Source organism: Nannospalax galili, unplaced genomic scaffold (genome assembly GCF_000622305.1).
Source record: "Nannospalax galili isolate Female #2095 unplaced genomic scaffold, S.galili_v1.0 scaffold255, whole genome shotgun sequence".
NCBI lineage: Eukaryota > Metazoa > Chordata > Mammalia > Rodentia > Spalacidae > Nannospalax > Nannospalax galili.
The window spans coordinates 3,084,493-3,094,252 of NW_008338999.1; the positions used below are offsets into that span (position 1 = coordinate 3,084,493).

Here is a 9,760-nt window from a genome sequence, read left to right on the forward strand (position 1 = left end):
GTGTTTCTAATCTCTATATATCTGATTATTACTAGTCACAGTCAGTTACTTTCTGAGCTCCTTGGCATCTGAGCATGGATAGAAAGTCATCAGGTAGATTTCAATGATAATGTTTTTCACATCTATTAATTATTGAGCAAAATTTTATGCTTTGAAGAATTATTAATTTTTAATCATTATATCTATTTTTTTAATTTTTAATAAAAAATGTGGAACGCCTCACGAATTTGCGTGTCATCTTTGCACAGGGGCCATGCTAATCTTCTCTGTATCGTTCCAATTTTAGTATATGTGCTGCCGAAGCGAGCACATATTTTTTTAATTTACCCCTTTATGACCCACTTGCATCCTCTTTTCTCTCCTCTTTCCCCATAGCCCCTTTTTTACTTTCATGTCTTTTTCTTTAGCATTTCAAAGTTGTCAGTATTTACATGTCATCTTTGCACAGGGGCCATGCTAATCTTCTCTGTATTGTTCTAATTTTAGTATATGTGCTGCCGAAGCGAGCACATATTTTTTTAATTTACCCCTTTATGACCCACTTGCATCCTCTTTTCTCTCCTCTTTCCCCATAGCCCCTTTTTTACTTTCATGTCTTTTTCTTTAGCATTTCAAAGTTGTCAGTATTTACTTTTGGTGCATTTGTAGAACGAAACCATACAGAATCATTTAGCTACAAGTTATATTTCTATATTGTTTAATTCTCTAGGTCTATGCCATGAAACACGAAAGTCACCAGCCACTGGTACATTTAATATATGAAATGGCTAAACCAGGAACTAAACAGAGGCAGCTGCTCAGCCCTGCAGCCAAGAGAGACTCCACCTGGGGATCTCCCAGTCACTCTGAATTTGGGGATGGATGGGCTTTTCAGACTTTTTCTATAGACACATTTGCTCTAATTTCTATTTCTGGTCCCTGGCTCCTGGTAACCTCTGCTGGCTCTGTTGACATCTGTCAGCTCTCTGGCTCAGTAACTTATGTCAAATTACCTTTTTCTCTTTGTTTTAATAATGATTCCCTTCTATGTTCCTCCCCAGGAGCCGAAGAAAGGATGGGAGGAAGAAGCAAAACCCCTCTGAGGCAAAGTCTTAGATTTTTGAAAGAATCTATTTTGGACTCACTTTAAAATCCATTCATTTTGATGAATATAATCTAGCGAGTGTCTGGAGCCAGCCCAGTACATTTGTGAAGGTTCTCGGCTTCATCTCAGTACTCGCGGAGAGACAATAATTCCACACTTGGCAGCATAATGAGATTTATTTGCACACTGTCCCCGGGTCTTTCCATAGAATGTGCTTGTGGGGGAGAAGGGTTATTCAAGTGCCATCATCCCACTTCCCTGATTTCAGTAAATGTTTGCTATTTGAGGGATTTCTCTATGTATGTGTCTCACAGAGTTTCTTTGCTTTGTGATGTGTTCTCCTCTTGGGAGGCTGGCAGTGTAAGTGGTTGACAAAAAAGCTAATAAATCCGAGGTTAATAGGGCTCTAGACAGCAAAGTACACAGAATAAAAAGTCTCACTAGATGCTGCAGAGTATTGTTGAAGAAGGCACTGTCAACATGGTGCCTGATTATTGTGAAGGGCAGGACAGAGCTCAGTAAAATTCCAAGTCCATTTTCACTTTGCCTAGGTCGTACTGCCCAAGCATGTGCCTCTCCCTGGAGAAGTGAAGTTGGAGAGAAAGGAGCCAGAGAAAGATGCAATTCTCTGTGGGATTTCAGTCTAGCTTGGATTTAGAGATAATTTGTGTACATGGAACATAGAACTGGAAGTGGTCACACTCAGATATTACACAACACACTGCAAATGTTCTTATAAAGAGCTGCATGGCGGAACCTTATGAATTTGTGGAAAATTGAAATTTGTGTGGGGTTGGCTGTGTGTGTGTGTGTGTGTGTGTGTGTGTGTGTTGAATGTATGGTGTATGCACATACACAGAGGCCACAGGATGAGGTTTGATGTCCTGTTCTATCATGCTCCTTTTTATTCCCTGGAGACAAAGTCTCTCACTAAACCTGAAGCTGGGCTGGCAGCCAGCAGCTCCTAGCCATCTTCCTATCTCCATACCCCAAAGCACTGGGGCTCTAGGCAGAGCATGTCTGTGCTCATGGGTGCTGGGGATTCAAACTCAGGTCTTCATGTTTGTGGAGCAATTGCTCTTACACTCTGAGCCCTCTTCACAAGTCGTTGTGTGGGCTTTGAAATTCAAAAATAATTCAGATCCTCTCCCAGCCTTCAGAGCAATCAAGTACACTTAAATATCAGTCACTCATGGCTGCACAGCATAGGTAACAGGGCTAGTTCATGCAGCTCCTTTAACTGCCGGTGCAGACAGTGACTATCATTGCAGTCACCACTTCATATCCTTCAGTTTGTTCCTCTGGTAAACTGAGGGAGATGCATTGCTGAGGACCTAGAGGTGACTTGCTGGTATGGAGGGAGTTCTTTGACTTCTGAGCAGGTCATCTGTGACAGAGGCAGAGTTTTGCACAGCCTCCAATCTGTGAAAGGGTAGGGAGCTGAAACATTATATATTTGAGCAGAGTCAGAGGAATAGCCTCCGGTACCCATCTGACACAGCGACACGGTTATTGAGATCAGCTGCCCTCTGACAGTGCAGGAATTCGTCACAATGAAAAAGAATAGGTGTTTATTTTAAAATAATATATCAGGAAACAAGATAAGCCAAGACTTCCATGTAAATTACAAGTCTAAAAATTTATTGGGTAGGAAATTTGTGTCAAGGTTATTTTTAGGTGTGGCAGTAGTCATATCCTCTAGCAGTTCTACCCACGAACAACTCATCGTCTCCTGGGTGTCCCACTTTGGATAAGACCCTGGTACAAATGTGTAGGGAGACAAGTAGGAAAGATGTGACCACATCCTTGGGAGTGACATCCTAGACCACATAAATTTCTTTAGGTACCTCATGGAGCCAGAGAGAGAAGAAAGGCAAAGTATTGCCGAGAAATAATCCAGCACCCTTAGCTCTGGACAGCTCTCCAATACATGACTGGAGCCCACTTCTGGCCTTTAATTCATTGAATTATAACTCTTCTTAGCTCCCCTTTTGGCTTATGCCAGTTTAAATGAATATCTGTCATTTATTTTTTTTGAGAGAAGCCAGACACAATTATAACTAACAAAGGAAAATGAATATGCATAAAATTGAAGTAGAAAGAATCCTTCCTTTTCCAATTTCCATTTTCCTGTCTGTGTATGTGTGTGGATTTTTTTATTTTTTTATACTCATTATTTTAAGCTGGACAATGTACCTCTGATCTACCTTCCTTTCCTTTGTAATTTTGTCTAATTTCCTGCCCCTAATAATTATGCCCATGCAGATAAGTTCCAATCCTTTATCTCTCATTTTGGCCTTTCATGCACATTAGAATATACTATTTCACCATGTGGTGGAAGTCAGTTCCCTCAGTATTGGTCTATTGACTATTCATGTACTAGTTTATACATCACATGATCTGTAGCTCTCTCTGAAGACCTCAAATCCTGTATGTCTGGTTCCCACATGTTCCTGTCAGTTTAGCCACTATATTCCCAAATGTTTTTGTTCACCTCATCCTTCTCTTTTCCTCCTTTTCAACTGTACTCATTGTGGAAATAATGTCTCTGTCCTTGAACTTCCTACACTGTTCTTTTCATGTGGTCTAACTCATTCAATATTAACCACCATCCAAGATGTATACAAGCATCCAATCACCACTGTTTAACATATGAAGTAACTGAGGCATAACCATCACATAGTCCCAAATTTATGCTGTTAGTAAATAAGAGGTCTAGGATTCAGACCTAAGCAGCCAAGTTACAGGAAGCATGTTTTTTCCTTTTAAACAATTACTTAAATTTGTTTTTAGGCAATCCTGCACATATGTATGATGCACATCGACCACTCTCACCCCCACTACAGCCCCTATCTACAGCTTAGCCTCCTCTCCACAAATTTTTCTCTCATGGGCATGTCTACCCATTTTGTTTTGTGACCCACTGAGATTAACTAGACCTGTCTGTGTGAACACAGGTTTGAAGCTATTCATTGTTGGACTCAGCAGAGGGTACACAGCTAAAGACAATGGTCCTCCCTCTCCCAGAATCTATCAATAGCCAATAGTTTTAGAGGTAAGGAGCTGGGTCCTGTGAGCCTCTCCCACTTCCTTGACTGATTATTTTTGGGCTGACCTTGTGTGGGCTCACTGCAGGTGATTATAGTTGTTGTGAACTAATGATTAGGAAGCATGTTTTTAACTGGTTTCTTTTTTTTTTTGAGTTGCTATTTTATTTTATTTTTTAAGGATCTCTCTATTTTATGTACATGAGTGTTTTTCCCACATGCATGTATGCACACCATATATATGTGTCCTCAGAGGCTAGAAGAGGGGATTGGGTCTTTTGGAACTGGAGCCATAGAAGACTGCACCGAGAGTACTGGGAACTGAACCTGGGTCCTCTGCAAGAGCAACAAGTACTCTTAGCTGCTGAGCCATCTCTCTAGCCCCAGAAGCATGCTTTTAAACCACCATTCCATAATTCCTAAATATCTTCATGGCTTTATGTCTAGTAATAAAGGTGCTGCTGGAGTAGGCCTTTCTGACTCTAATCTTGGGTGAATATATCTGTCTAATTTTCTTTGGTTCATATATACTATCTACTAGAATGCCTTGTACCTTCTAGAAACTCAATATATTTTGGATGAAGAATTGATTTCCTTATATTGCTATTGTATCACTTTTAGTTGTTTAGTTGCCCCTGAATTTAACTAAACAATGTATTAGTGGATGATCAATATGTTCAAAGTCTTAAGAAGGGGTGAGCCACGTCCTATGCCTCTTTCCTGCTACCCCCCAGCTCCTCCTGGCTGAAGAAAAAAGTGGAATTGGTTTGACATAAAAAATCTTGTGTGCTGCTTCTAAACAACTTAATAACCTCCAAGATTTTACAAATTGATCTTTTCATTAATGAATTGCCCTAGAAACTTTCAGATTTGAGAGTCAGACTAACTGTTCCATAATTCATGAGTTAGGACCAGTGCTCTTGTTGTAATGCAGGATGAACTGATTAATTTTTTGGACATTTTGGCAAATCTGATCTGGATGACTAAGTCCCTGGCCTGTTTTAAATCTTATTTCTTAAGTCCTCTGGTAGGCATTCTATTATGTCTCTGACAATAGTGGTCTTTGTAATGCAAACTGAAACAAAACAGGCATTAAGCATGTCAGTGTTATCCAACCATTATTCATTTCTCTTCCTACTAGGATGTGGGTCTACCCTTTATTTTGACTGTAGCTGAAATATGTTTCCTGGTTGCTAAATGTTACATCTGCTTTGCTGAGTTGAACTTGTGTATCAGGAGCATATGTGTACTCTGTGGCTTTGGATGATAGAATTCAGATTCATTTATTATTTGAAGGTTGAAATTTGGAGATTATTTACGATAGCAAAATACTCGCAAGCATGACCTTTGCCTTGTTCATGAAGAAAGGCTAGTCATAGACAACAATTGACTTAATCTTGCCTCATTATGCTATATGAGTGCCTGGAAAAAATTCTGAAGTTCATGATGCAGTCAAAATAAACTTATGCATGGTAGTTGAAAACACTTTCTTCTTTTCTGAGGACTGTAGGTCCAACAAGTTTAAAATAAGGAATTTATTTCTTCATTCCTCTATTTTTTTCAATAAATATATATTGACATTATTTCATGTGCTGGACTAGGTACTATGTCAGAGGAATGAAAAAAAAAAAAAGATTAAAAAGTGACCTCTGCCTGAACTCACTCTGGTGAGAGGAGACAGTCAAGTTATGTATCAACAAATATTGGTAATTATAGAAGCAAGAGTGACCAGTTTACTAGGGGACTTAGAGAATGGAAACTTGAACCAGATCATCATGGTTAAATAACAGTATGCAATGGAGAGTCAGATGCAAAGAGGGTGAATATTATGAGAGAAATGGGAGAAGCAAGTTGAAAGGGAGAGCTCAGCTCTGATGGAAAAAGACGGGTGATTTCTAGAAGGGTAGTATTGTTACTGAAGACTCAGATGTAATGCAGAGAGGTATTGTACCTTTAATAATTATGCACTGCTTATTGCTATTTGCCCTACAGCTTAAGAATGCTCTAGGACATACCTTTGCTGCTTGCAGAATCATCTTACAGAATCGCTATTGTTTTCTCTACCTATTGCTCATCTTTGGAATTCAACACAAAATCTTGACATTTAAGAAAGCTCGTGTTCATTTGTAAGCTGTTTGCATAGCGGGATTCAAATAATCTTTAAAGAACATTTGGTAGGAAAATGGTCTTAAAGTAATCGTGGAGCCCAAACTTCCTCTGCTGATCAAAGCACAATCATGTTTTATTTAAGACTGTTATAAGACTGATGGCTGGGATTGAGACACTGCTAGCAGCAGTGGTGGTAGACCTAACATGGAACCCTATACCCCATGAGTGTCTGAAATGTTCATATATGGTGAGATGACCATGATGGCAAATAGGAAGGGTTTCTGGGGCTGTGTGCTTCCTTAGACACTTAGGTTATGTCTTTGTTTGGGTTGCTAGAATAACGTAGACTGGGTGGCTTATAAATAATAGAGTTACATTTTTCAGTCTGGAGACTGAGAGGTCTAATATTAAGGCACTAGCAGATTTGGTGCCTGGTCATGGGTTCTGAACCAGAAGGGTTCAGAAATGGCATCATCTTTCTGTAAACTAACATCACAGAAGAGAAGAGAACTCTCTCTGGGGACACTTTCATATGGGAATTAATTTCATTAATCCCTAGTCAACTCCTAAAGGACCCAACTTCAAATGCCGTCACGTTCAGGTTAGGTTTCAATATTGTTTTTCCTTTGCTAAAGCAACTGAAGGGAGACATGGTTTATTCTGGCTCACAATTTGAAGGGACAGTCCATCATTATGGGAAAGTCCATAATGGAAGCAGCTGGAAGCAGCTGATGACATCATCTTCACAGGAAGCAGAGCTGGATGCACGGGTTCCCTTTCTCCATTTACACAGTCCAGGATCCCAAGGCCTGGGAACTGTGCCACCCACAGTGGGTGAGTCCTCCCACCTCAATTAACATAACAGGAAAATCTCTCACTGACATTCTCAGAATGTCCAAATTCAATGTAGTCAGACTCTCATAGGCCTGTCTCCTGTGTGATTCTATATTATGTCAAGTTGACAATTAACCTTCACCATCATCAATATACTGACTAGGAGAGGTAAATGAGTTAGCATGAATGTGTGTTGATTCCGTTGTTCTTGTAAATTAGTTTATAAACTTTTAAGAAGTATTGTACTAGAAACAAAAATATACGGACATGAATAGTTCCTGTAATCCTAAGGAACTGGACTTTTTAATAAGAGAAGTCATAGATCTCATGGTCATAGAAAGATAAATCTTGCCATTCTTGGTGTATGTGAATAGTCTGTTGGGTCATTTAAGAACTGAGTAGGGTGACAAAATAAAAAAAAAGAGAAAAAATAATCACAGAGCCAGTTTTAAGGGGTTATGTCCTAATGGACTTTTAAAATGTTTTAAGGGGTTATGTCTTAATGGGCTTTTGAAAACACAAAATATATCCACAGTGAAGTAAAAAATTTGGAAAAATATAATATATAGGCTGGTAAGACTTAGGCCAGGAAAAATGGAAGGAATTTTTCAGGTAGAGGTTTTGACCATTTTGGTGTCAAGAAACAGTGGAGCATATCGTGGTAATTATTGTTCTTGATGGGGATGAAGCTTCTGCAGCTGGGAATTGAGCCCAGAGTCCCATGTGTGATGAGCATGTGCTCTACCATGTCATAGACCTAGCCTGTGGCTGTGAGAAAGCAGGAGGCCCTTTTATGTCTAGAGATCCAAGTCTAAGACTTGGCTCTGTCATGTTTTCAAGGATGTAGGAAATTCACTTGAGCTCTAATTTTCTCATTTGTAGACAGAAAATTCAATCGTATGTTCTCTGAGATACCTCATAATTCTATTATGTTTAGTTTTGAGAATGGATGTGATTGTCCAAAGGACCACTGTTGTAGTCTGGCTTTTCTTCTTATGGTGATTCTATGACTATTTTACTCCCATTTTGGAGTAGAGATTACCTTGGCCTCATAGCCTTGGTAACCAAATGATCAGAATAACAAAAGTGACAGCTAGGTATATAGTAACTGTAATGGAACTGTTGACACTCCTCAGTAGAAGAAGGAGGGGAATGTCACAGGACCTTTACATGGAACTTCAGCCATTATGCCCTTCTGCTCCCTTTCCAGCTGAGAGTGATCTGTGTGGGAGATGCTATAGTACATGGGAAATGGAAGGTTTGCTGAAAGTGGGAGTAGTCTATGATGTAGATCCACAAAGCCATCATCTGTGATGGGGCGGGACTTTGTGGTGATGATAACAAGAGGTGGAAACTGGCAGGTAGAGAGGATCCTCAAAGCATTAATTCCAAGAATGTCCTTCCTGGAGACCGAGAATGCCAGAAGAGAGTTCTAGTTCTTGGCTTCTTGTTATCTCTTACCCTTTCCTGGAAGCTGTAGGTGAGGACATGACTGAAGCTGTGAGGAGGCACCTGAACACCTCGTGCTTGGGCCAGCTGGACCCGGTGCATCCACCTCCCCATGCATCATCCCACTTTCTGCCATGAGTCCTATAAAAAGTCCCTTGACTAGTGCTCACTGGTACCCTATTTCCCAGGACCCCTCCTGCTATACAGGAGCTCTGTCTGCCTTTTCTTTTTCTCTTAAGTTCACACCCATGAATCTATAAAAAAAGCTCACCCCCCATGGTCTGTGAATTTCATTCTTTCAATTTGCATGACAAGAACCCAGCGGCCCCTGACTCTGCGCAAGTTTTGTGTAACTGTGAGCATCTAGTACCTTAATCCTTGAGTTAAAAGTCTACCTGAGACTGGAGCAAAGGCTTCTTTTGCTCCCTGAGTTTTCCTGTATCAGTGATCCAGATGCTCTGTCATCACCACATTCCTGTAAATACTTCTCATCTGTAAGTAAGCTCAATAAGCTCATTGGTTTACCAAGTTGGACTTTGATAGAGTCTTTAGGTTGGTCTGTTGTTGGCATCCTATCTGTGGGTGAATAAACATTTATCCATGCCTGTGGGAGACAGGCTTGAGCCTAGGGTGATAGTCCAACTCTCAGGGTCACGTGGTTTCCAGGAATCCAGGCTCTGTAATCTGAAACCCATTATGCTAATGAGGCATCTTACCCGTTATTCTGTGATAGGACATTAAGTCTGTTGTGCTAATAGGATGCTAAACCTGTTATGCTAATAAGGTATCCTACTTGCTGTGCTGTGATTGGACCACCACCCCTATATAAGCTTGTGCCTTCCTGCAATAAAGCAGATGACTTGTGTCACTGAACCTGGTCTCTTGTGTCAGAATGCAGCTCTGCTGACACAGTCTCCTCACCAGCCCTGGGGTCTGGGACTGGGCAGAAGCAACGATGACAGGAGGCAGCACAGGGCAAGCAGAAGAGCTGCCTCAGCACCGGGGGAGCAGAAGAGCGGCCTCAGCGCAGGGCAGGCAGGAGAGCAACCTCAGCCCAGGGCGAGTGGAGGAGCAGCCTTGATGCCCGTGAGAATGGAGTGACACTGATGAGAATGGAGGAGCAGCTGCCGCTGGCGGTGACCGCACATGCCTCCCCAGCAAAACTTAACACAGTACCTACAATTTTAGGAGTTCGAGGAACTGCCCACGTGGTTTGATGGCATATTCTGTTTGTTGG

General features: G+C 40.9%; 2 non-coding genes across 2 annotated transcripts; both read right to left on the bottom strand.

Annotated features, from left to right (window-relative positions):
• Nucleotides 1-203: 203 nt before the first annotated feature.
• On the bottom strand, nucleotides 204-310 carry LOC115070501. Its single transcript, XR_003849655.1, has one exon. It is a non-coding gene; the product is annotated as a U6 spliceosomal RNA (small nuclear RNA).
• A 92-nt stretch (nucleotides 311-402) lies between these two features.
• On the bottom strand, nucleotides 403-510 carry LOC115070502. Its single transcript, XR_003849656.1, has one exon. It is a non-coding gene; the product is annotated as a U6 spliceosomal RNA (small nuclear RNA).
• Between the last annotated feature and the right edge of the window lie 9,250 nt (nucleotides 511-9,760).